We start from the raw sequence: 26,614 nt of genomic DNA on the forward strand, positions 1-26,614 counted from the left end.
AAGGTTGAAGCAGTCATTGCCAATGGATGTGGATTAGGTGGGTGATACTCTTCTTTGATCTCTAATGTCCCAATTTGGAGGATACTTTATATGGTCACCCTAATAATGGGATCCATTATAAGGTGGGTCATCAGACTGGGTAACCCAGTCACCTTTGCTTGGTGTTGTAGTAGAGCTTCCTGAACTGGCAAGCTTTCATCTTCTTGTAGACCATGCTTTAGGATGAAAAAAACTACAGAATGTAGTTTTATTACACCCCTGATTGTTACATTAAAAATTTCTTTGTATGGTTCTATAAGACATCAGATCTTTTTTATTCTCTAAAATAAAGCCTCTTATCATATGTTCATAAAACATATGTTGCCAGTGTGACTCTCAAATACCAGTAATTTTAGAGACCGTACATTCCTTTTGAATTTTGACTAATGATTTGAAATCTAATGATTCTGACTTCCTCCCACTGTTGTTTGGAATGTAACTCAAAAATTTCCCCACTCACTGTTTTGTTTAAAATGTCAAATGGGGATCTCTGGCTGGCTCAGTCAGTTAAGTATCTCTTGATTTTGGCTCAGGTTGTGATCTCAGGGTCATGAGGTCAAGCCACATGTTTGGCTCCATGCTCAGTGGGAAGTCTGCTTGGAACTCTCTATCCTCCTCTCTCTCTGCCCCTCCCCCCAAACGTCTTTCACTCTCTCTTCCTAAAAATAAGTCTGTAAAAAAAATGTCAAATGGATTTTTGAGACACAGATGCTTCCTATGTAAACATTGACTAAAAACATCACGTTGAGAAACGTGCATTTTATGAAGTTTGCATTTTAACAATCTGTGTGTGTCTTCCCAGGAAAACACTAACTGGGGAGGGTTTGTAGGGTGTGCTTGCTTAATCCAGTCTTTTCTTCTGGTCTGCAGAACACATCACTTCCTCCCAAGGCAGGTGACACCAAGCCTATTTAGTTGCAAGTCCTTGTATGTGGCCCAGGGTTTTGTATTACAATTTGATGTCCAGTAGTCTTACTGGGTCTAGGGACTATGTACTAAAGATTATCTTCTGTCCCTCTCCCCTTCAAGGACAATTGTGGATGAGGGACAGGATGGAGGGGGCAGGATAACCCAAATAAGCTTTCCTGTTTGGACAAGGAAAGAATGAGTAGCAGTGTCTTGCCTTGCCTTTCTCCTGACTGGGAATTTGTCTGAGACCTCTTTGTGCTTAGATGGGACCTGGTGCTTGATAGGCTTCATTTTAGGTTGAGTGGATAGGGAGCTGAACCTCCTAAATCTCATCCATCATCTCATAGATCTCAGTCCAGAGACTCCTCCAGGGGGTAGCAGAGGACAGAGGGCTTTACTTTCTCTGGAGCCTTCTTCAAGTATATACTCTTGGCTACACTTTCTGTTTTATTTCCTCCATCTTAGTTCTTTAGTCTACTTTGTTATCCAGAAATTTGTTGAAATCTCATCTGTGGTTGGTCCCTGTCCCTACTATTTCTGCCTAAAAGGTCATGGTTTTATTCCTTACTGTGCTTATTGATATTCATTATCAGGGGGATATGAGGCATGCTCTCTGTCTGCTTTCATCAACAGGAAGTTTTCAGTTTTGAGAGACTGAGCTGATCTTATATTAGAAGCAACTCATTACAACACTTTTGTTGTTCCGTGTTTGGGGTGAAGGATAAACATGGTTCCTCCTGACTCATGGCACCTCTGAATTCTGGGCTTCTTTACATTAAGAAGGGCAAGAGGTGACACTTGACCATGGTAAGTGCCTGTGTTTGATTGGAATTGGCTGATGGAGGGGAGGACACTGGGTAGGAGACCAAGGAAGAGTCAGAAGAGGGTGGTGTGAGACCATATTCTGAAATAACAAGTGTTTGAGAAGAAAGAAAAGCTGTGTTGAGTACCATGGAGAGGTCAAGTGGAAGGAGCAGACAAGGTTTTACCTGGCCAACATTATTTCCCACAATGGTCCAAAAATTCCTTCATGAAAGATGGTATCTCAGAAGGTGATAGGACGTAAGTTTTTCCGAACAGTAAACCTTTATACATTTCCCATTTTATGGATTTTGCTAAGCTTTTATGATACTTTTAAGCCCCTGTTGGGCAGCCCGGGTGGTGCAGAGGTTTAGCGCCACCTGCAGCCCAGGGCGTGATCCTGGAGATCTGGGATCGAGTCCCACATCGGGCTCCCTGCATGGAGCCTGCTTCTCACTCTGCCTGTGTCTCTGCCTCTCTCTCTCCCGCTCTGTATCACTCATGAATAAATAAAATAAAAAATCTTTAAAAAAAAAAAGCCCCTGTTACCTTATGAAATAACCAGTACTTGTGTGTGTTTATAACCTATTTCTTTAAACATTACCACAAAGTATCAGGTTTCCATACTAAAAACTAGTTGCTGTCCTGTTAAGCTGCAAGTGACTGAAAACTAAAAATGATAGTGGATGAAACAAGACAGAAGTATAAGTACACTTCTTCCTTACACAGAAGTCTGGAGGTGGGCATTCCAGCACCTTCACAGTGTCAAGGATTCAGGTTCCTTCTCTCTTGCTGTTCCACCATCCTGAGTGTGTGACATCCACCCCTAGTGCAGAATGGCTGCTGGAATTCCAGCTATCACATCCATATTTCAGGAAACAGGAAGAAGGGAAGGAGAGAGAAAAAGCCTGTTCCTTTCCTGTAAGGACTCCTAGAAAATGCATGGTTTTTGCATCTACCCCATTGGCTAGAACTCTGTCACATGTCCTTGCCTGGCTGCAAGGGAAGCTGGGAAATGCCCTCTCTAGGTCGCCATGTGCTTGAGCCCTGGGGTTCCTATTACAATGGAAGAAAAAGAGGATAGATGTTGAGACAAACAGAACTTTGAGTACTTCAGAGGCCTGAAGATGCCTATGAAAAATTGGCAGGCATTCTACAAAGCCACTGCACAGAAGCAGAGCTGTGGGAAGATGAGGGCAGAGAGTAGAAGAGTCCAGTTGTGGTCTCCTTTGGTGGTGGAGGTGGTGGTACCTCCTCAGCCAGGTCACTGACAGCCAGACAAGGAGAAAAGCAGGACTGTTTTGTAGGTGTGAGAATGGGAAAGAATGGTGGGGACCAAGCACAGATAGTTGCCTGTGGCTTAGAGAAAGAACCCTCAAGGCACAGGCCTTGAGGATCTGTTGCTGAGTGGTCTGTAAATGTCTAGTAAACAAAGGAATAATATCTAGAAAACTCCCTGCATCCCAGTAGCTCCCAAGACCCTGAGATCATGACCTGAGCCAAAACCAAGAGCTGGACTTAACCTACTGAGCCACCCAGGCACCCTACCTCCACTTTTTAAAGTAGTCTTTACCCCCAAAATGAGGCTCAAACTCACAACCCCAAGATCAAGAGTTGCATGGTCTACCGATTGAGCCAGCCAGATGCCCCTAAAATGATGATCTTAAGTCTTATGAAATTGTATGGAAATGACCTGTTAAAGATAGCTAGCAATTATGCTGCCTTAACAAGATGACTTTATCTTATTTATTTATTCTAAAGATTTTATTTATTCATGAGAGACACAGAGAGAGAAGCAGAGACACAGGCAAAGGGAGAAGCAGGCTCCATGCAGGAAGCCCGATGTAGGACTCGATTCTGGGACTGCGGGACCACGCCCTGAGCCAAAGGCAGATGCTCAACCGCTGAGCCACCCAGGTGCCCAAGAAGATGACTTTAGATAAAAATTATCACACATGCAGCCTCTTTCCATCATTGCAACAGAAATGTACGTTCCCTAGATGTTGAAACAGTCACTTGCCAGAGGTGGTGCAAGTCCTGGCAGGGTTCTCTTGCTGCCTGAAGGGCCTAACAAGGATGCCATGATTAGGTTCTTAGTGTAATGTGGCAGTTCTCTTTGGAGAAATGAATCAGTTACTGATAAATTTAGGCTTCAAAATAATAATAGTCGTCTAAACAAGAGGTCATTGGTGGAAAAATAATCAGTTGAGAAATGGTCCCATTATGTCATACATGGAAGTGGGCTCGGAGGGACTGACCAGCCAATCTGCATTCTGATCACCTTTAGCCAGTTTTTCCAGGGGCTTCCCTCTGAAGGCATAAATCTTCTATATTCCCTTCAGCTATAGGTGGGTAGTGTCCCATCCTACTTTGAATATGAGGGTAGTTTGTGGAAGCCCAAACACCTCCTTTACTGGCTACTTTAAATAGAATCTTCCACTACAGTCTGGTCTATGCCATGTTGAGGCTGATGTCTGTCACCCCCTATAGTTTTGGGAGAGCAAGGGCCACATAGGCTTTGTTTTTTTACAGGGATGTCAGCCAGACTCAGTTTTCTCTTGAACGGTTGCCATTTCTATCTTCTATCTGTTCCACAGAGAATTCTGTACAGAGAATTTTCAATTTTCACATAGTGGTCTGTTGAAAACACTTTGGGACAGTAACTATTTTGAGCACTTCTGTCAAAGAACTATTTCTTCTAGAGATATCAGCCTTTCCTAGAGGCTTTTTATCAGACAAGTGACATCTCATAATTCTAGAGGATCCTGCTTGAGTCCTGAAACTGGTTAGATATCTTGTTTCCTAGATCTCAGGAAAAATTACCTCAATAATGGGCTTTGGTGTTGTAACACATGGCTCTTATATTTCTCATTGGTTTTAAAATACCCAAAATACAAGCTCTCTGTCTTCTCTGCACTGGGAACAGCTCTCCTGCCACAACTGCTCATCCCCTGAAAATGTACACCTGTGCAAAGTTTGTCTCCAACCCCTTGGGCAGGAGCACCTCTCAGCTGTTGAGCCGATCAATGTCTGCAGCGATGTTAAAAGCAATGGGAGACACTGACAGATGAGAGCCTCGACAGCTTGGCAGCCCCATGTTCCCTGACCTCACTTATTCCCAGCCATAGCTTGTGAACCAAGAGACATCAACACAGCGGCCAAGTTCATTGGGGCTGGGGCTGCCACAGTAGGGGTGGCTGGCTCTGGGGCTGGAATTGGGACTGTGTTTGTGAATTTCATCATTGGTCATGTCAGGAATCTGTCTCTGAAACAGTAGCTCTTCTTTTACACCATTCTGGGCTTTGCCCTCTCAGAGGCCATGGGGCTCTTTTGCCCGATGGTGGTCTTTGTCATCTTCACCATGTGAAGGAGCTGTGTCTCATCTCCCATTGATCTTTATCCTGTGTCTCGCCCTGTATGTTCCTTTTTCTATACCTCTACAAGCAGCCTGGGGAAAGTGGTTGGCTCAGGATTTGATAGAGGGAAGACAAATAAATACTGTATTAATAAAAGAAAATCTAAAATACAAGAAGGAGCCATTATATGAAGTTGAAAAAACAATGACTTTTGGTATCTAGGGGATCAAGAAAGGGATGGAAAACCAGGATGGTTTGAGATTTTTCAACCCCCCCCCCCACCTTTTTTTTTCCAGGGAAAGTTAGCCCAGGATTTCTTTTTTTTTTTTTTTTAGCCCAGGATTTCCATCTTCATTCATCACAAATCTCTCTTAGTTTTGATGAGTTCAGTATAGATATGGAAGCTGACCTCAGGGGCTGGTGGTTTTGGTTACTTTGAAGAATCTCATGTTGTCTCCTGTGGTCATCCATGTGGGACTCTAGGGCTTGATCATCATTCTGACTTGTTTAGCACTGCCTGGGTGAGGGCAGGGGAAGGGCTTATGGGGGGTGGTGACAGTTTAGCTGGAGGAACAGGAGTGCGTCTGGAAAGATGGACGAAGAATAAGTTAGGGGTCCCAGGGGGAAGGCCCTGAAGACCAGGCCAGAGAATTTAGGGGGAAGCCAGCAAAGGTGGCTCAGCACCTCAGCACAGAGGAGTTGAGAAGCTTAGATCTATCCATTTGGTGCATTTTTAAAGTATGGAAGCAATCAATACTTGTTTGCTGGAAAATGTGGAGGTGATGGGAAAATATTTAAAATTTTAAAATTACCTTTAATTTTACTGCCTAGAATGTAACTGCTGCTATCATTTATATTGTGCCCTGCTAATCTTTTTTTCTGTGGCTGCTTGGTGTTTTCCCCTATCTTTTTTTTTTTTTTTTTTTTTTAGATTTTATTTATTTATTTATGAGAGACACAGAGAGAGAGAGGCAGAGACACAGGCAGAGGAAGAAGCAGGCTCCATGCAGGGAGCCCGACGTGGGACTCAATCCTGGGTCTCCAGGATCATGCCCTGGGCTGAAGGTGGCGCTAAACTGCTGAGCCACCCGGGCTGCCCTCCCTATCTTTGTTAAGTAGGTCCTCATGTAAATGGTTTCTTCTCATAATGGCATGATGAACATCCTCCTGTAAATGAGGTATTTCTCTAGATACTCACTTTGGGTATATTTCTCACCAAGGAATGACTAGATCAGAGGAGATGTGAGCCATTTAAAGGTGCTTTTTTTTTTTTTTTAAGATTTTATTTATTCATGAGAGAGACAGAGACATAGGCAGAGAGAGATACAGTCTCCTCACAGGGAGCCTGATATGGGACTCAACCCCAGGACCCCAGGATCATTACCTGAGCCAGAGTCAGATGCTCAACCACTGAGCCACCCAGGTGCCCCTAAAGGTTCTTAATACATATTTCCAACTTGCCTTTCATAAAGTGCTGGTAATTTACATTTGCATGAGTACTATATGAGCATACTGGTTTTCTCTGAGCCTGGTCCAGTCCACTGTCAATGTTCTTTTTATCTATTCAGTTTGACGTGAGAAAATGGCTTCTATGGCCATTTTATTTATTTATTTATTTTTAAAGATTTTATTTATTTATTTATTTATGGGAGAGACAGAGAGAGGCAGAGACATAAGCAGAGGGAGAAGCAGGCTCCATGCAAGAAGCCTGATGTGGGACTCGATCCTGGGACTCCGGGATCACATCTGAGCCAAAGGCAGACACTCAACTGCTGAGCCACCCAGGTGTCCCTGTCCATTTTATTTTTGATGTCATTGATTATTAGTGAGGTTAGATAAATATACGGGTTATTTGGCAAATTGTTTCTCGCTGATTTTTTTTCTGTTGGCATGACCACATTTTATTGATTTGCAAGAGTTTTTTGTTCTTATTTTGAATAGTTAAGGAACCCGAAAGATCTCATTTTTCACAGACATGCTGCAGTGATCACCTGTTCAGCAGGGCTGTGAAGTTCTTGTAAGTCCTGATCATGCAGTGACCCATGGCTACTGTATATCTATAACTAGAGGCAGGCTTCCTGGATTATCAGAATATTGACTCCCATTTTACAGGGATGAGCAAAAAGATCTAAAACACAAGTTAGACTTTGAACCCAGGTAGGCCGAGTCTGAGTTCCATGCTGTTTGCTTTAGCCCTTCTGCTTTCTTGATCTCCCTAGTCATGATTTGGCCAAAGAGCTCCTAACATAAGAGGACCTGTGAGCATCTCAGGGTTAGCCAATAGGGCCATGGGAGTTGGAGAGCACTTGCCTCACTCTGCACTTGTCTTGGAGAGAGGAGGTGGGGTAGTGGCACCAGAGTTCCTTGGGGCCTGTATGCTGGAAGCAGGGGCATCTCAGCACAGGCCCTGGAGGCTGCACCAATGTGAGGCCTGCGTGCCAGGGAGCCCATACCCCCTGAGGCCTACCTCAGCTCCTCTGTGGAACCTTCTCTATTCCTGCATCCCATTTCTTCATCTTCCTTTCTTCTCCAGTCTTCTATGGAAATTGTTCAAATTCTGGTTAGGTGCTGTCTCTCAGCAATAAAATGTTTGGATTTGGGCTCTTTGTCTTGGAGTTCTGTAGCTCCCACGAGATTCAGGCGTGTTGATCTGTTATGATGGTTTCTGACAGGGAGGCAAAACTAACCATCCCTGGGAGAAGCAAGCTTGAACGCACAGCCATCCTGCCGACATGGTCATAAGCTCTTGGTTGCTGTCAGACTTGGCTGTTCCTAGCACATATGGTTGTCAGAAGGGGTGCTTAGAGGGGTGCTAAGTCAGCTGTGAAGATTAGCAATAGGCTGGGCAGTGAGAACTAGGCCTCTGGTTTTGGGAGGAATTTGTTGAGCTTAGTAACTAGAGTTGTAAAACAAAAAGAAAATATTGGCATGTCAGTATTTATTTTTGGTATTGAAGTACCACATTATGTTAACATGGTATGTACCCCTTTTAGGAGTAGCGTGACTTCTGGCACCATATATATATATATATATATATATATATATATTTTTTTTTTTTTTTTTAATAAATTCAGATCCTAGTTAGCTTTTTTTTTTTTTAAGATTTTATTTATTTATTAGAGAGAGAGAGGCAGGCAGAGACATAGGCAGAGGGAGAAGCAGGCTCCACACAGGGAGCCTGACGTGGGACTCGATCCCAGGTCTCCAGGATCACTCCCTGGGCTGAAGGCGGCCCTAAACTTCTGAGCCACCGGGGCTGCCCTCTGGTACTATATTTTATTTTTTGATAGTTGTGATATACTGAACTGATTTTAAGATCCAGTACGTTTCAATACACAACTTGAAAAACATAGCCTTACCTTATTTTATCTCCCTAATACCTCTGAGATAGGAATTGTTTCTGTCTTGAAAAAGCTGAGGCCTGAGGGTGACACAATCACTCCTAAGATCACACAGCTGGTACTGGTTCCCCTTTTCCCCATGCCTCTTAGATACTCTTCTCATTGAGATAGACTTGCTTCTTTGGAAAATCGGTTGCAACCTTTTCTTTTTTGTTTTTTGCCTAGTTTATCACTTCTTACTTGTGTTTATAGGATTGATTTCATTATTAATGTAGCTTTAGTGAATTCCGGTATTATCATTCTTAAGTACTGAGAATGTTTTTGTGAAAATTAGTAGTATACATTTGCTCATTGTTTTGGAAGTTTTGTAGTTTGGAGGCTTTCATGGCATTCATCCTCTGCCTCTCCCTAATAGAATAAAACTCTACAGGTGCATAGATGACGTGCAGGTGTGACAGATGAATTTGGGGTGTTTACAGGTCCTCACTGTCACCAGCCGCAAAGCATGCTGACTTGCGTTTCCTTCTCTGTGTGTCAAGCTTATGGATAGATTTCTTCTCGCCCCGTGTCTCCCTCAGGCTGCAGAATACCTATCTGCAGGGCCCACGAGTCTTGTGGTCCTGTCAGCCTCAAGCGTTTCTGGTTGAGAGGTTATTGCTCCCAGCCAGGACCTCTTGGAGTAAATGCTTTGAGAATAGCAGGGGTTAAGGTCTAACAGTGAGCACCTAGAAGCCTGTGTTGGGCACTGTGCCCGAGGACCCTCTCAGACTGTGAATTGCTCACTGACTGTATTCATTTTTAGGGCAGGCCTAGTTCTGAGAGCCTGGGCCATCTGAGTTCTCCATCCTTGTTAGAGTTCTTTGGGAGAGAGGCAGCTTTGGAAACACTCTGAAGACAGGTCTGCAGATAGCCAGTGTCCTGATAATGACGGAGGATACTCTGGGATTCAAAACTGAGCACTGAAGCACAGAGTCTGACCTATTGGGGTAGATAGCACCTTCACTCATTAGCCCCTGAGTCCTGCCCAGGCAGAAGAACAGTAGAGATTTCAGGCGTTGAAAGCAAGATAGCAGACCCCAAAGTGACTTCACTTATGCTAAGCCTTACATCACCAAACTGAAACTTAGTTTTGGCTCTCCCACAAATGGAATCTTAAACTAGTCAGAAGTTATCTGACAGCACTAGTTAGATAATCTGCCTGATGCACCCCTATCTTTCCCTAAGGGAATTCCCTAAAGGAGAATGACCTCACAGTAACCAGTCTGCTTTGGCCTAGCATGACTTCCTTATTCCTACCTTGTTCTGCCTATATAAGTCTTTTATTTTGTACAGATCTTCAGAGCTCCTTTCTGTCTGCTAGGTGGGATGTTGCCCTATTCATGAATCATTGAATAAAGCCGATAAAACCTTTAAAATTTACTCGGCTGAATTTTTTTTTTTTAAGATTTTATTTATTCAGGTGAAACACAGAGAGAGAGGCAGAGACACAGGCAGAGGGAGAAGCAGGCTTCATGCAGGGAGCCCGATGTGGGACTCAATCCCAGGACCCCGGGATCACGACCTGAGCTGAAGGCAGACGCTTATCCGCTGAGTCACCCAGGCGTCCCATGAATTTTGTTTTAACAAAGGAAACCTAGGATGATGTCATTAAGTGTCCTCATTGTAGAGGTGCATAATAATCTTTAGGTAGAGGATTTGCAACCTCAAACATTTATAAGAAAACCATTTTTTTTTAAATTGATGAAGCAGGTACATTTTGGTTATCTAGAAATTTCACTGTGAATTAGTGGATTTTTCCTTATTACCAGAAAAGTGAGGTGTTAGAGTTTATTCTATTAATCAAACCTCAACTTCTCAGCTGAGAATGGAGTTGGGTGGGGACAACAGCCAGCCTGTCCACAGTGTGAAGACTGCAGTGGCTGCTACAACTGTGCTTGTTACAAAGATGGTGAGTAATTTTTTCAATTGATGCATCTGTCTTTACTTAGAGTGACAACCAGTTTGGCAGGGGCTTAGCTTCTGGAAGCCCAAGCTTGCAGGAAGCAGGTATTTTCCTTTTGCAAGGTTGTTGGACAGAAAGCAGTCAGCAGCTGCTGGAGATTATTTTCTCATTGTACTACTCATTTTAGTCTCCTAGATGTTTGAGGTCTCATCCTTAGGACATTTAAAAAAAACATTTTTTTTTTTAGTTTATTTATGATAGTCACAGAGAGAGAGAGGCAGAGACACAGGCAGAGAGAGAAGCAGGCTCCATGCACCGGGAGCCCGATGTGGGACTCGATCCCCGGTCTCCAGGATTGCACCCTGGGCCAAAGGCAGGTGCCAAACCGCTGCGCCACCCAGGGATCCCCCCCTTAGGACATTCTTAAGAATTTCTCATTCATTCCACTTATGAAATCTGCAAATCTGGGTGAACACCGTGAGCTTGGCACCATTTTGTGCAGAGTGGCTGGCTATGTGAGAAATTATGCTTGCCATTTTAACCTACAGACTCAGGAGTGGAGAAACTCCTTTGTTGTTCCTTAACCTGTCATCTTCTCTCTCTTCTTCCCTTTGTGAAGAAACCTGTATTGGGGACCTTGTATATATCAGTCATTGTTATAGGCCATTGGGGATATAGTAGTGAATAACCAAAGTCCCACATGGAGTTGCTTTCCGGAGGTGGGGGGCAAATGTTTTTTTATTTTTTATTTTTTATTTTCAAATGTTTAATAATATCAGGTGGTAGTGATGTTATGAAGAACAAAGCAGGTATTTTTTAATATGAGGGAAGCATTTTGAAGTGTTAATGTTGGAAGGGCCCTTCTGCTAATGAATCTGATTGGCTCAAAGAACAGATGTGTTCTTATTCTTTCTGGAGCATTTTCCTTTCAAGTGAAATGTGCAGAGATATATTTTGTAGGGTAGGACTGAACCATTTAGGGCTCTGAAAAGTTTTACTCTGCACATATAATCATTACCCCTGGCAATATCAGGTATTTGTCTGCAAATACAGTTTATGACCACTCTGGGTTTTATGTGTGCTCCCTGAGGACTCCCTCACCAGCCTCCCCAACCCCAGTCATTTTAACCATTGAGAAGAGCTGAAAATGCAGCCTTTTTAGTCACTAGTTGGATTTGTAAAGCTGTAGCTTTAGGGTGGTCTTCTCCACACAAATACTGGCATACCATTATTTTAGGCATTTCATAGATAAAGGTTAATGAATTTGATTAAAATTCAATGAGTCTTGGGGCAACAAGGTCGTTCAGTTAGTTAGGCATCCTACTTGATTTCAGTTGAGGTCATGATCTTGGGGTCGTGAGAGGGAGCCCCGCCTTGGACTCTACCCTGGGTGTGGAGCCTGCTTAAGATTCTCTCTCCCTGGGCAGCCTGGGTGGCTCAGCGGTTTAGTACCGCCTTCAGCCCAGGGTGTGATCCTGGAGACCCTGGATCAAGTCCCACATCGGGCTCCCTGCATGGAGCCTGCTTCTCCCTCTGCCTGTGTCTCTGCCTTTCTCTCTGTGTTTCTCATGAATAAATAAATAAAATCTTAAAAAAAAAATAAGATGGGACTTGAAGGATGAGCAAGGAAGAGAAAAGGCAAGGAGCAAAGGAGAAGAAGGAAGAGTGGGATGTAATCAGAATCAACGAGTAGTTTTGCTTGGATGAAGTATGTGGTGTGTGTAGGGTGTGGAGGGCCTGGAATAGAGGTAGTTGTCTTTAATTCACTAGGCAAAAATGAGTAGAGGAGAGGTGTGATCAGAGCTGTGCTTTATGAAGATTAATCTGGGAATATGTGCAGAATAAATTAGAGAAGGGAGGAATTGGTGGAGAAACCAGTTGGGAGGCCAGCGTAGTAGAGAAAGGTTGACGTGCAGACTTAAGCAATAGTACTAGCAGTGAGATTAGGAATAAGGAAAGACCCTGTAGGGAGAGGATCACATAGTTTGAGAACTGATGAGGTGTGTGTGTGTGTGTGTGTGTGTGTGTGTGTGTAGGGAGGTGTTAACAGTTGGACTAAATAAATTTTTAAAAGATTTCGTTGGCTTTTATTAAATGATTTGTAAATCAGGCAGCATCCCATCTAGCTAGTGGAGGGGACTTCTGAGGAGTTGTATGGAATGGAAGGTTTTTATGGGGGGAAAGAAAGTAACCAGCAAAGGGATTGTTCCAGGCAAAGGAAGAGAAGTTGGGGGTCTTCTCATGCAGATTACCTTATCTTCCTTTGGGGGTTAGAAAGGGCCCGTGTGGCAGACTTACTGGTACTGATCAAAAATTCCTGACTGACCCGTTAAGACTGCATTTCTGGGGGAGTTTGAAACTGCAGTTAGATTAAGTGTTAGGCTCTGGTTTGGGAAGTTGGTATAAGTGATGCCATTTGGGGCCTGTGGTTTTCAACAGGGGATGGAGATAATGGTGAGGATCAGTGTTCCCCATGGAGCATATGGAGCATATTTCAAGTAAATTAGCGTCTTGAAGTAAAACAGAATGAAGAGCCTTTGTGGGTTGGGAAGGAGATGATGGGTTTGGACCCATTGAGTTTGAGGTGCTGGTTGGACATTGGAGGTGTCTTGTTGGCAGGTTGATATGTAGTGCTATAGTTTGGGGGAGAGGAAATAACTAGTATTATGGAGGATGAGTCCACAGAAGAGAAGCTGATGACAGTGGCTCACTTGCTGAGGATACAACATACAAACACAACCTGCATTTAGGAAGTGTGGGGAAGAACAACAGAAAGGATGTGATTGGAAAGGAAAAAAAAATAAGACTGTTTTAGTTATAAATGCAGGAAGCCACTCAAATTTGATGAAAAAAGTATTGGCTCATGTAACTTAAACACCGGAGGAATTCCAGCTTTAGGCCTAATTTAATCTAGGGTCTCAAAAAAAAAGAAAAAAAATTCTAGGGGCTCAAATGTCACCAAGCCTTGGTTGCTCTCTTTCACATTGCTTTTGTTTTCAGACTTCACAAGGCTGCAGGATTTTCTAGCAAATGAAAGTTCCATGGACAAGGTCATGTCTTCAGGGAATCACTGTGATTAGTTTGTGCAGTGAAAACGTACAAACTGTGACCAAACATATTTATCCGTATTATCAAAACATATTGGTTCTTGAATGCAATCATTTTGTCAGTAGACTAATGGTTTAAGGCATGTACAGTGGTAAGTATTAGGGATTTAAAAATTCTGATAGGGCTGGATTGTAATGTCATCCAAACCAGGGAATTAGGAGGATATAGGTAACTGGCTAGAAGGCTTAAGGCTTCTGGAATGCTTAATTTTGGTTTTTTTTTTTTTTTTGAAAGATTTTATTTTTTAAATTTTTATTTATTTATGATAGTCACACACAGAGAGAGAGAGGCAGAGACACAGGCAGAGGGAGAAGCAGGCTCCATGCACTGGGAGCCCGACGTGGGATTCGATCCTGGGTCTCCAGGATTGCGCCCTGGGCCAAAGGCAGGCGCCAAACTGCTGCACCACCCAGGGATCCCTGGAATGCTTAATTTTGTAACAGTCTTTTTTCCCAGTGCCCTGGCCCTTTGCACCAATAACAGAAACCAGGGAGTTTTACTCTGTTGAGGGACCTTCATTTGCCACGTTTGAAAATTGAGACTTTTAGTGGTCTTTGTTGCAGGTGACCCCTGCTAGGCTCTGAATGAGCTGGCTTGCAAAACTAGCTAAATGTGGAGTGAACAGTTTTCCATTCCATGCTGGTCCTTCAACTAAAAGATCCTGGTTCATTCAGCCTGTTAGTAAACGTAGAACTAAATGCTACCCAGAAGGTTTCAGCCTCTAGAGGAAGATCAGAATCTTCTTTAAAGACAGTTTGGAGTTGATAATAGGATGACCAGGTTCATTAGGTTTTTGTGTGTAAGACAGAATTTTGTTCCAATCAACAGGCTTAGGAAAAGCTACTGTGATTGCCACATGGAGATTTCCAGTGAGTGTTCTAGGATCTTGCCAAAAGTTAGGGGTTTGTTTCTCTAAATCTTTTAGGGTGTTTTCATGGGGCAAGTTTTATCCGGTGTTTAGGCTGGTCCTCACTGACAAGCACACGGCCTGGCTGATACAAGTCTGAGAAACTGGGATGGTAAGTTGGAATAAGTATGTTAATGTCTTTAGTAGGGCTCCTGGGTGGGTCAGGGGTTGAGTGTCTGCCTTGGGCTCAGGTCAAGATCCCAGGGTCCTGGGATCGAGTCCTGCATTAGGCTCCCTATAGGAAGCCTGCTTTTCCCTCTGACTGTGTCTCTACCTCTCTCTGTGTCTCATCAATCAATAAATAAAATCTTAAAAAGAAATTCTTTAATAAATGTGAATTAAAAAAATATTTTATTTATTATTTATTCATGAGAGACAGAGAGAGAGAGAGAGAGAGAGAAAGAGGCAGAGACACAGGCAGAGAGAGAAGCAGGCTCCGTGCAGGGAGCCCGATGCAGGACTTGATCCCAGGACTCCAGGATCACATCCTGGGCCTAAGGAAGACACTCAACTGCTGAGCCACCCAGACATCCCAGTTAACATGAATTCTGAGTCACTTTAGGAAACTCTTTAACTCTGGCTCACAGTCTGGCCTTGGTCCAGGGAACATAAGAAATTTGGGGTTTATTCAGATCCTCAGATGACTTAACTTTAAAGGGGCAGGTTTTATTAGGTTCAGGAAAGGAGAGAATTGGGAGAGATTCAGAGGAAAAGGGAAGTTCAATGAAAAGGTTAGTAGAGCGGTGATGTAGAGAAGTTGGGGACTGCACACCAGATACATCCTGAGACAGAAGACAGGAAAGGAAAAAAGAGGCCTCCGAAGCCCCTTTTATCTCCTTTGCTTGCTTCCATTAGTCCAGGAGAGGCAACTTTAGATTCCTGGTAATGTTTGGAAGCTTCAAAATCCCCAAATCTCAAAATTTTATTCAGTTTTGACAATCTTAGAGCCATGGCTGTCTAATTCAGTTTTGAGAAAATAAGTTTGGGGAGATTGAAAGTTCTCTATAATGGCCATTGAAGTTCTAAATTACTTTTAAGTTGCTCCATTTAGTTAGGAAAACAAGACTCAGAAGCCATTTAGACTTCTTTCCATGATTTGATTGCCTCAGTTAATTTAGAAATAGTATTTTGCACAGAGGCAAACAGAATCCTGAAAATGTTTGGAGGCCTCAAGGTATCAACTAAAATGGGCATCTCATTTAGTTCTCTCCCTCTCTCTCTCATTTAAGGAGCCATAGCTTTCTAATTTAATTTGAGAAAACAAATTTAGGGAGATTGAAAGTTCTCCATAATGGCCATTGGTGCTCTAAATTAGTTTTCATTAAGTCAGTCCATTTGGTTATAAATGTGCATGTGGAAGGACCATAGTTTGTTTGTTTGTTTGTTTATTTATTTATTTATTTATTTATTTGGACCATAGTTTTTAAACATAAAACTGGCTGGGGTCCCAGAAAGGGGGGCACCCTCATAGCATTTTGATGACTAGAATCCTATATCATAGAGGTTTTTCTTTAGAATAAGGAGAAAAAATCCTAAAAGCAGTTTCAACAGGACCAGCCTGGTTCCAGAAGAATCAGGTCGAAGGCCAGGAGGGTTCCAACAGGAAGTCTGACTCTGAAAAGGAGTCAGACTAAAGGCCAAAAGAATACTCTCATAAGAAACAAGGCCTTGGGATCCCTGGGTGGCGCAGCGGTTTGGCGCCTGCCTTTGGCCCAGGGCGCGATCCTGGAGACCCGGGATCGAATCCCACGTCGGGCTCCCGGGGCATGGAGCCTGCTTCTCCCTCTGCCTGTGTGTCTGCCTCTCTCTCTCTCTCTGTGACTATCATAAATAAATAAAAATTAAAAAAAAAAAAAAAGAAACAAGTCCTTAATAAGACATCTCAAATAAAGCCTGAAGAGCTTGGACACAAAGTGGAGCTTGGAATCCAGGAGAAAAACTTACCTTCACACTCCAAAGTTGGTGAGAAAGCAGTGAGTCCATTTGGTCTTGTGAATACTGGCACCTGTTTGCCCACCAGCTTTGGAGTTAGGGCGGATCTTTCCTGGATCCCATTTCTTATCACAAGTAATGTTAACATTAAAAATAAAAGTCGGGATGCCTGGGTGGCTCAGCGGTTGGCCGCCTGCCTTTGGCTCAGGTCGTTATCCCGGGATCCAGGATCAAGTCCCATGTTGGGCTCCCTCTGAGGAGCCTGCTTCTCCCTCTGCCTGTCTCTGCCCCCCTCTCTCTCTCTCAGTCTGTGTCTCTCATGAATAAATAAATAAATAAATATTTAAAAAAATTTTTAAAAGATTTTATTTATTCATTAATTCATGAGAGACACACAGAGAGAGAGAGAGGGGGCAGAGACACAGGCAGAGGGAGAACCAGGCTCCCTGCAGGGAGCCCGACGTGGGATTCGATCCTGGGTCTCCAGGACCACACCCTGGGCTGAAGGCGGCACTAAACCGCTAAGCCACCTGGGCCGCCCAATAAATCTTTTTTTAAAAAAAAGTCATTTTATTGGGTTTATTCAGCAAAAAGGGTTTGTTAAAAAAAATGGGTTTGTTTATTTGAGAATAATAGAGACTTGTAATCTGAAGCAGGAAAGCTACTGGCAAAACTACGGGCAAGTTTACAGAACAAAGGAGAAGAATGGTCTTTTATTTTATTTTATTATTATTATTATTACTGTTTTATGTTATAGTATACATTGGCAAATCAAACTCCAATAAAAATGTGTGTGTGTGTGTGTGTATATATATATATATATATATATATATATATAAAACCAAAAAACATTATTAGAGATTAAAAAAATATATATGGTCTTTTATAGAGGAGAGTGCAGTAAGTGCAAGGCTGTTACAAACAAAAGGTCCTTGGGAATAAGCTGGGAGTTCCAAGTATAGTGGCTTTTCATTGGTTGAGTTAGGACTGTCTCTCATTGAGTGGTTGCAGTGAAGGAAAGAACTTTTCTTAATTCTGCTAAGATAGTAAAGTAGTAGTGACTTGATTTACTGACTTGACAGTCTCTTCCTGTTGGGTCTGCACTTGATTAGGAGTGATAGGGGCTTGAGAGCTTCCCCTGCTGGCCTCCTGACTTCATTGTGAATAAGATTTCCTTTCATTAATTTTCAAAACTGATCGATGTTTTGGAAAGATTACTGCCTGTGAGGAGCTGGGAGAGAGGAAGGAGCCATTAGGAATACATTGTAGATGAGAGATGATCGGCCTGGGATAGATTTGAGATATATTTTGGCTATGGAATCAGGACTTGGATTTGCAAATATTTTGGCTATGGAATCAGGACTTGGATTTGCAAATAATTTGCAAATTCATAGTTGCAAATATTCATGAAATCCATTGGCTTAACCTCTTCTCCGTCTTCACTTCTCTGTGCCTTTCAGGTGTTGGTCATCATCAAGCTCTGATGGAGGTGCAAGCCAGTGCTGGTAGTACCTGGTTTCCTTTTTCCTCAGGCTAGTGAGGGAGAGCGAGCTCAAGTGTCTCTTCCCCTTGCCTCCTTTTTTTTTTTTTTTTTTAATTTTTTTTTTTAATTTTTTATTTATGATAGTCACACAGAGAGAGAGAGAGAGGCAGAGACACAGGCAGAGGGAGAAGCAGGCTCCATGCACCGGGAGCCCGATGTGGGATTCGATCCCGGGTCTCCAGGATCGCGCCCTGGGCCAAAGGCAGGCGCCAAACCGCTGCGCCACCCAGGGATCCCCTCCCCTTGCCTTCTTACCAGATTCTAGAGCTGTATTTCAATTGCACCATCTTAGGCCAAGTGGTTGCTCTAAAACACTCATGGCCTAGGCTGGGGGTAAAAATGCCTCTTCAGGAACCTGTCGATTTGAAAAAGGGAATGGAATTAAAATAATTAGTTTGCACAGGCTACCATGTACCATCCAGGAGGAGTGGAATGGATTTTTGGAGGGAGCCAATTGCAGTGTCCAGTACCTGGGGGAAGATGGGAGAGGAATTAAGCATGACTCCCAAGTTTCTGGCTTCTACAGGATATAGATTGTGGTGTCATCAGCTTGTCAGTGGGGTGAGGCCTCAGGATCAACAGTTTGTGGGAAACATCTATAGTTCTGTTTAGATAGTTAGGTTTGAAATGCCTTGGAGAACTTTCTGGTGGAGATGTCATTACTATTTCCACTTGGAAGCAGTAGTTGGGTCTGACACTGCAGGAGGGATTTATGTCGGTGGAATTGGTAATTAAAATGAAGGGGTTGGATAATACTTAGGGAGAGAATGTAGAGGGCCTAGAATTTGACCAGAACTGGTTCAACATTTAGAGGTCATGTAGAGGGAAAATAGCACAGAGGTTGAGACAGAGCAGTCAGGTAGAATGAGAACCTAGAAAGTATGTATTGTGGTCCCAAAGAGAGGAATGTTCAAGGAAGAAATGGTCAACTAGATCTAATTAATATTGCCAAGAGGTACAACAAGATGAAGACTGGAAAGTCCATCCAGTTTGGCAGCAGTGTTAGAAATTTCACATTTGTTTTAGTACCCGGAGCCTGGGGCATCACACTGAGGCCATGTTGATTTTTCACTGCTGAGATACTAGATATCTCAAAGTCCCTTGCAGTTCAGCAGACCAGGTGGCTCTCCCATTTTTTTTCTCCTAACCTTTTTATTGAAGGAATTTTTCAAACACAAAAGAGAATAATCAATTTCCTCATACCCATTGTGTGGAAAGGGCATGATAAACAGTCTTTCCTTTTAATTATTGACTTTCAAAAGGTCATCTCATGTCCCAGCAACCTTCAAAGGTAGCCAGTGTGGCTTCTTACAATAATCATTATGAACTCACAGATTTTCATATACTTGTGTTTAAATCACGTTTAGTCTTTTAACACTCGAATTAATCCCACCTTTGGCGATCAGGAGTCTTTTATTTCTTAAATGGCTTTCTCATTTTCCCATTTCATTTTTTCGCGGTCATCCTTAATGATTTATCCAAAAAGCCATTTCACATTGTTGGTTTCATAATTTCTTTTACAGCCAATACAACAATTTTGGGATTGAAAACACTGTTAAATTTTTGTTTCCCAGTGGAGAAATATTGGAATCTATTTGATTAGCATCTATTTCCATGACTATTAGTTATGGATCAGGAATACCAAAAAAGTAACAGTGTAATATTCTAATGCTATAAACAGCTCAGGGTTCTTGCCCACTTACAGGGGCCGGTAGGTTGGAACACAAGACACTGGGAACATCAGCTCTCATGTCTGCTTACCTTGTATAGTCAGCTTTGTAGTAACGGTTGGAGATGGTGGACACTGAAGCAGGTACTGGAAGGCAATTTATGAGTTAGGGGCTTCTCAGATATGGAACTTAGCAGCTTGTCCTGGTTCCACTTTCTGGCAGAGGTCTAGGGAACATGCTTGAGCCTACTTTTAGGATTGCAAATATATTTTTCTTTCTCATCTTATTAGATTTTTGGGTAATATTTGATATATTCTCTTTGAAAGAGTCTTTTTCTAATAAAGAGGAAACTTAAAAAATGTTTTTTCTCCCTTGGTAATTTTTCCTTAAATGTTAGAGAGGTCCTCTACCTATTGGACTCCAGCCAGGCTTCTAGTATTTTGTGTTCTAACTCAGACAATGGAAAAACAAGCGGTCTCATCAGGATAGAACCTTGGGCAGAGCCTCCTGTGAGACATAGGCCATTTTTCCACCTTTGGCCATCTCTGACCTGAATGAAATAATGTCTTGTGATGTTGGGTACTAGATTAGAGTTTTGTTCTTTTAGTAAGCAGATGCATTTACTCAAGAGGGAGGTTTAGTGGAGAAGGTAGGAGAGAGTGTTGGGAGAAAGGAGAATTCTTGTTCATTCTCTGTCATCTGTACTCTTGGTTTGACGTATGAGATTGGCATATTTTGAGGAGGTGGGAACCAGGCCTATGGTGTGTGAATTGAAAGCTTTGCATTCGAACAGGCTTCCTCTTCTGCTACCAAATGGTTCTCAGAAACACCCCTACTACACATCTTGGGCTTTGTGAATCCCCTGTATCACTTAGGATATGTTTGGCCACAAATGACCGAAAACCCAAGATAAGAGTGGCTTACCCAGATAGAAGTGCTTTTCTTTCTAGTGCGATAAGGAATGGAGACCCTATACTGTTTGTACTGCTACACAGTCCTCCTCCATAGCTAGTTTTTCCTCACTAACTCCTTCCATCTTGTTGCTTAGTCATTCATAATAGGTGGATTTCACCTTGTAGTTGGTTGCTGGAGCTCCAACCAGCCAGTCTTCATTCTAGTCAGCATGAGGGAAGAATGGTAGAATTGCACACAGCATTTCTGCTGTTGACTTGTTGGCCAGAATCGGAAAATGTAGTCTTGGTTCTAATCTAAACCCAGCTAAAAATCAGGGGGCTTCTGTGACAATGTCTAAGAAAGAAGATGGACAGTGGGACCATGGGCTGCAACCTTGTGATGCCTCATGTAGTACTTGTTTTTTAAAAGATTTATTTAGGGGTGCTGGGTGGCTCAGTCAGTTGAGCATCTGCCTTGGGCTCAGGTAGTGATCTCAGGGTCCCGGGATTGAGCCTTGCATCAGGCTCTCTGCTCAGTAGGGGAGTCTGCTCTTCCTTTGCCCCTCCCCCTGCTTATGTACACACGTGCTGTCTCTGCCCCCCCATGTCTATCATAAATAAATAAGTCTTTAAAATAAAAAATAAAAAAAGATTTGAGAGAGCACACATGTGTGCATGGGTGTGTGTATGTGACCAGGGGGAGGGACAGAGGGAGAGAATCTCAAGCGGAGATTCCCTGCTGAGCACAGAGCCCTACCCAGGACCCAGCTCCATCCCAGGACCCTGAGATCAAAACCTGAGCCGAAATTGAGAGTCAGCTCAACTAGCTGAGCCACCCAGGCACCCCTCTCAGGTAGTACTCATTAAGAGCATAGAAAATGAGTTGCTGAGTCGCCCAGTTCTCTGCCAATTCAGTAAAGCCTGGGTCTTCTCTGAATGATTGGCTGTGGTACCTTGGGCAGCTGGGGTAAGACCTACTAACTGTCTAGGCCCCAAGCCAGATGCCCGGTGTATTGTGGTGAGGAAGTCAATAGCGGGAGACCATGCAGTGTGGGGTGTGCTCTTGAGAAATGTTAGGGGGGGCCACTGGGGCACACAGGGAAATGGGGAAGGCTTGGAGAGAAAGGAATCTCTTAGCTGAGTTTTTTTGTTTTTTTTTTTTTTTTAAGATTTTATTTATTCATGAGAGACAGAGGCAGAGACACAGGCAGAAGGAGAAGAAGGTGCCTGCGTGGAGCATGATGCGGGACTTGATCCCAGGACCCTGGGATCATGCCCTGAGCCAAAGGCAGATGCTCAACCACTAAGCTATCCAGGCGTCTCTCTTAGCCAATATTTGAAGGATAAATTAAAATTGACCAGAAAGAAGAGATATGGGTGTCCATGGGTGATTTGCAAAAACTGTTCTAGGTAGGAACAGAATGAACAAAAGCCCTAAAGGTGAGAAAGTACAACCTGTTCTAGGAACTGACTATACTTCAGAATGGCTGTTAGGAATGACAGTGGAAGGGTCAATAAGACCCTGATCTCAAAGTGGCTGGTACACCATTTAAAAAAGTGTAGGTCTATCCTTTAGATTACTAGAGGTAGAAAATTGCCTCTATTTAGATTGGAGTGCTCCAGAAGGAGTTCGGGACAGTGAGTGACATGATCAGATTTTCTTTCTGGAAAGGTCCTTCTTGGTGCAGTGTTAACAGTAGAGGGAAGGTAGGAGTGTACTCAAGACTGGAGTGAGGTGGCCAGTTGGGCTGCTGCAGGTTCCCAGAGCAGAGATGGTGTTGGCTTGGATTAAAGGGAGTTCCAGAAATGACAGGAAGGAGTAGATGGAGTGGAAAGCTTTTTGGAACTATTAACAGCCTGAGTGATAGATAGTTTTAGGGGTGGAGGGAGGAGCCACCGAAGATGATGGTCACATTTCTCACTTGAGAATTCAGGGGAAAGGACATAATTTGGTTTTGGACACATGGAGGATTTTAGGCATCTGTGGGACACCCAAGGGGAAACATCTAGTACATTTGGATGAATGGGCCTGCAGTCCAAGGAGAGGCAGTTGGAGGCATCAGAAGGAATAAGAGTACTTGAGGAGAGTGGGTAGTAAAGAATAGGAGCCTCAGAAGAAACCCTGTGGAACCCCCAAATTAAGATGCTGGAAGAAGAAGCTGCCAAGGACAAGGCTGGCTAAAGAAGGCCCTGCTGAAGAGGCAGCTGGGAAGGATGTGCTGCCTGGAAGCAAAGGAAGGGTGTGTCTTTTGCATTGCCTGAGCAAAGGGAGGTGCAGAGGACAGAGTGCTGTGGGCTTAGTGATTAGGTCATTCATTGGTGAGGGGAGCGTGCTGCAGCAGAGTGGCTGGGAGGCAGGTGGCTTGCTGTGGTTGAGGACTGATGCAGTCAGAGAGGGGAATGGGTGGCCATAGCTCTTGCCAAAGATTCGCCTGTGAAGTAGGGAAGAAAGTGCATTGGGTGGATGAGCTGTCAAAAGCTTTTTATTCTTGAGCCTGTTTACCTGATTGTAAGGGCCTGTGATGAGGGGGAGGGGAGGATCCAGATGGGAAAGAGGATGATCAATGGTGTGAGGTCTCAGAGGAGGTGGTAGCAAAGGTGCGAGCTTGGGCCTGTGTATCCCAGTGCAGCTGGGACTGTCCTTCCAAGGGAGCCATGTGTTGGCCTGTGGCTATCAGTGGTATATTTTCTGCAAAGGCCCCAGTAGCCCCCTGGTAATAGTGTTGTCTGGAGGTAAAATGGTTCATAGCCAGAGTCATAGCTGTCTCCCATGCATGCATCTTTTCATGTCCTTTCTTCGGAGCTCTTTGGTGTGGAGTGGAGTCACCTGTGGAAGTACTTTAGGTGAAACAGTCCATCTTGAGTAGCTGAATGTGTTTTCTGTAGATCATATTCATATGAGGCTTTTGGAGGACATTGTATGGCTGTATTGGGGATGATTGTGACTTGCAGAGTAGAACTCTTCTTTCTTGACCTTTTGTTTAAACAAGTGAACTTGTTAAATGGCATTAATATCGGAAAAACTGGAAATATTTGCTCTTCCTAACACTAGACACACACACACACACACACACACACACACACACACCTACTTGACTTTCTTAGTAAGAGGGACATATGGGTCCCTGATACTCTTACGTATAAATCTATTTCTGGCAATTTCTCTCCTGGGGATGTGTCTATAAGTAGGGTAATGGATTGCCCAGCAGCTGCCACAGGGTTTAAGGAGATGGCAAGCCCAATATTTAGCAGAAACGTTAGGCTCAGCCTGATGACTTTCTTCTAGGATAAGTTTTGTGATATGCATCTAAAGCAGCATGAAACATAGTTTGTGTGAGTTATGGAGTCACCAAGTAAATGAAACTTATGAATTTGAAAGCATTGCCATTGGAAAGGACAGAGTTGTTGGAAGCAGAACCAGCCAGTGCCCTGAGCACTACCTTGTAATGAAATTTCCCTGAAAATGGAAAAGAGAAGAAAGAGCCTAGTAGATGGAACCATTTATTTTCTTTCCCTAGTTTTTTACTCCTCACCGGCAAACACGAACAGAATATTAATATGTCTTCTTTAGCAAGGTACAAGACTGAGTTGCATCTGGTAAAGAAATGTGTTGTGGGGTGAGTACCCTCTGCCAGAAGCCTGCTTGATACAATGCCAAAGGCTCCTGTTCAGCCTGGCCACAGCCACACCATTTTTGGTCAAGCTCTGACCATCACCACTTGTGGGTGTCACTATAGAGTCTTGAGAAACAACAAGTTCAGAGGGTGGGCCCTGACACTAACTGGTAACCAAAAGGGAGCCTCAAAAGGATGCTGCCTCGTAAGTTTTTGTAAGTCCAAGGCAGTCCTTCAGCAAACACTGGGAATTAAGAGGGAGTGGGAAGAGGTAGAGTTTTCTACCTAGAGAATAACAGTGAAAATGAGTTCTATGAGTGCAGGTCCCTCCCCAGGCCAGGAAAAGCCAGGCCTCAACCATAGATAGCTTCCCCTCCCATCCCACAGCTCCCCTGGCCCTCCCTCACTGCCTTCTCTTGCTTCCATAGAAGCAACACTTATGTGCTATGTTGTTTTGAGCCTCTCAGGTCAGGGCTGGGCTTGGCTTCTGGGCAGTGTGGGGGTAGAGAGGCCCTGGAAGGCTGGTAGGGAAAGCCTTTCTGAGCTTGAGCTTCTCCAAAAATGTCAATAGGTCTTAGCTGAGCTCTTAGTACCCAGGACATTCTGTCTGTCCTCAGACTGACTTTCTGCTTTCTCTTCAGGGTCTAAGTGAACCAGAAGGGCCTAGGAGAGAGCTTTTTTTCTTTCTTTTTGAAATATCTTTTGTTTCCTGTTTACACCAGCATCACAAGCCCCTTGGGGAATGGCTAAGGGATTGTGGAGGATGGCTGTTGATTGAGATAGAATTTCAGAGGTAGGCTCTGCTCCACTTAGCCTCTGATCGGGGCCCTTGGGTTGAAAAGGGAGGAGGAGCTGCCTGGGAGCTGGGCTGCAGCAAAGCAGCTTTCCTGTGCTGTCCTCCCAGCAGGGAGGGGGCCAGAGTGGGACTAGTCTGGTCTTGCTGTGAGGGCCCCTGGGAGACAGAGGCGTGGGTCTTGGCACGTGAGCTGGAAATCACAGTGGGTTCTGTCACACTCAGGGCGGTCTGGATTCTTTGGTCTGTAGTAAAATTCTCACTAGCCCGTTAGGTCAAATCTTCGGGTGCCTATTGTGTTCCAGGCATTGCTCAGCACAGTGAGAAACAAGGAGCCCACGGCCGCTGAGACACCACCGTGCCTGGCATGTATGTGATATTTTAGCCTTGTGCCCCAGCTTGCACAGAGTTATATATGTGTATTGGTAGTTCCATTATAAAGCATGCACAGGAAAGAAAATACAAAAGAGATAAATAGGAGTAAGTTCTAATATTTCTTCCCACACTTCAGTAGATTGTGTTGCACGCATCCCACTTCAGAGCACTAGGATATACTGCGGCCTTTGTGTGTCACACCACCCCATTCCACAGTAGCTTTGGGAAGTAGATTTTTATTGAATTGGGGGGCTGTCTATTGGATGAATGAAAGGCATGAGAAAGGAAGCAGGGCAGGCCAATGCTGAGCTCACATAATTGGTGAGCACATGGGCCCCAGAAAGTCCTGATGGCTGCCATTTTTTCCATTCCACGCTCCGGCAGGTGTGGCCATGTTGCTTTTTAGCTCCTTTATAGTTTTCACAGACTTGCATTGGTGTGGCATTTGATCATTCCAGTAGCTGTCCAGGATAAGGGATCCTTTCTTCACTCGGAAGACCAGAGATCAGAGGCCGATGGGGAGCATAATGAGCATCAGAGCTGGGTCCTGGGCCCTGCTCTCCCTGACTGGCTGCTGCCTCCTTCTGCAGGAGGTCATCTCTACCTCTGCCTATCTTGCCATCCCTTGGAGGAGCAAACCAGCATACCTCTCAGTACCTCTGACTCTAGGTCCAGCACATGTCACTTTTCTTTTAGGCGAGAACTTGGGCTCTAGGTCCCTGCCTCCTCAGCATCCCTGCCCACCATGGAAACTGCCACTAGCACTTGGCTTCTTGTATGCAGCCTAAGAGCCAAAGAGGAAGTCCTGGTGATCCAGGTGAAAGGCCTTTTCCCACGGGGTGGAGAGGAGTCAGAACACGATAAGCCTCCAGGTTCTTTCAAGTTTGTGTTCCTTTGACCTGCTCTCTTGTGACATCTACACCTGGGGGTGGGGGTGGGTGGAGACTGGCATCAGGAACCCAGAGCCAGCTGTCTTGCCCCCTCTCCGTCCATGTTTTCTGGGCTATGCCCTTGAGCCTTGCACAGGGATTTGCCCTTCTGCCTTGTTGGGTCCTGTTGCAGCTTGTGAGGGAGTGGTTGTCTAGATGCTGACCTCCTACCTAGAGGGTGCCACCAGGTGAGGGCTCTGATGGTACTTATTCAGTGTCCTGGCATCAGGCTCAGGACCCTGGGGTTATTTGGTTAAGAGAAAAGTAAAACCTAGAAATCTCTTTCAGGCTTGTTCCTTTAGGGCGGTAACTTCATTTCTTAGTTCATCTCAAGCCCCCTGACATCTTAGTAATAATAGTTATAGGGATTTATTTACTTATTTATTTACTATTTTAAAAAGATTTTATTTATTTATTCATGAGAGACACAGAAGAGAGCGAGAGAGAGGCAGAGACACAGGC

At 43.9% G+C, this 26,614-nt stretch overlaps 1 protein-coding gene and 1 pseudogene across 1 annotated transcript in view; both read left to right on the forward strand.

The window, feature by feature from the left end:
* Positions 1 to 26,614, forward strand: part of CDS2 (CDP-diacylglycerol synthase 2) — a 65,515-nt gene that overhangs the window by 12,515 nt on the left and 26,386 nt on the right. The gene's annotated exons all lie outside the window — the stretch shown is intronic.
* LOC121477777 lies at positions 2,279 to 6,080 on the forward strand (annotated as a pseudogene).

Source organism: Vulpes lagopus, chromosome 18, assembly GCF_018345385.1.
Source record: "Vulpes lagopus strain Blue_001 chromosome 18, ASM1834538v1, whole genome shotgun sequence".
Classification (NCBI taxonomy): Eukaryota; Metazoa; Chordata; class Mammalia; order Carnivora; family Canidae; genus Vulpes; species Vulpes lagopus.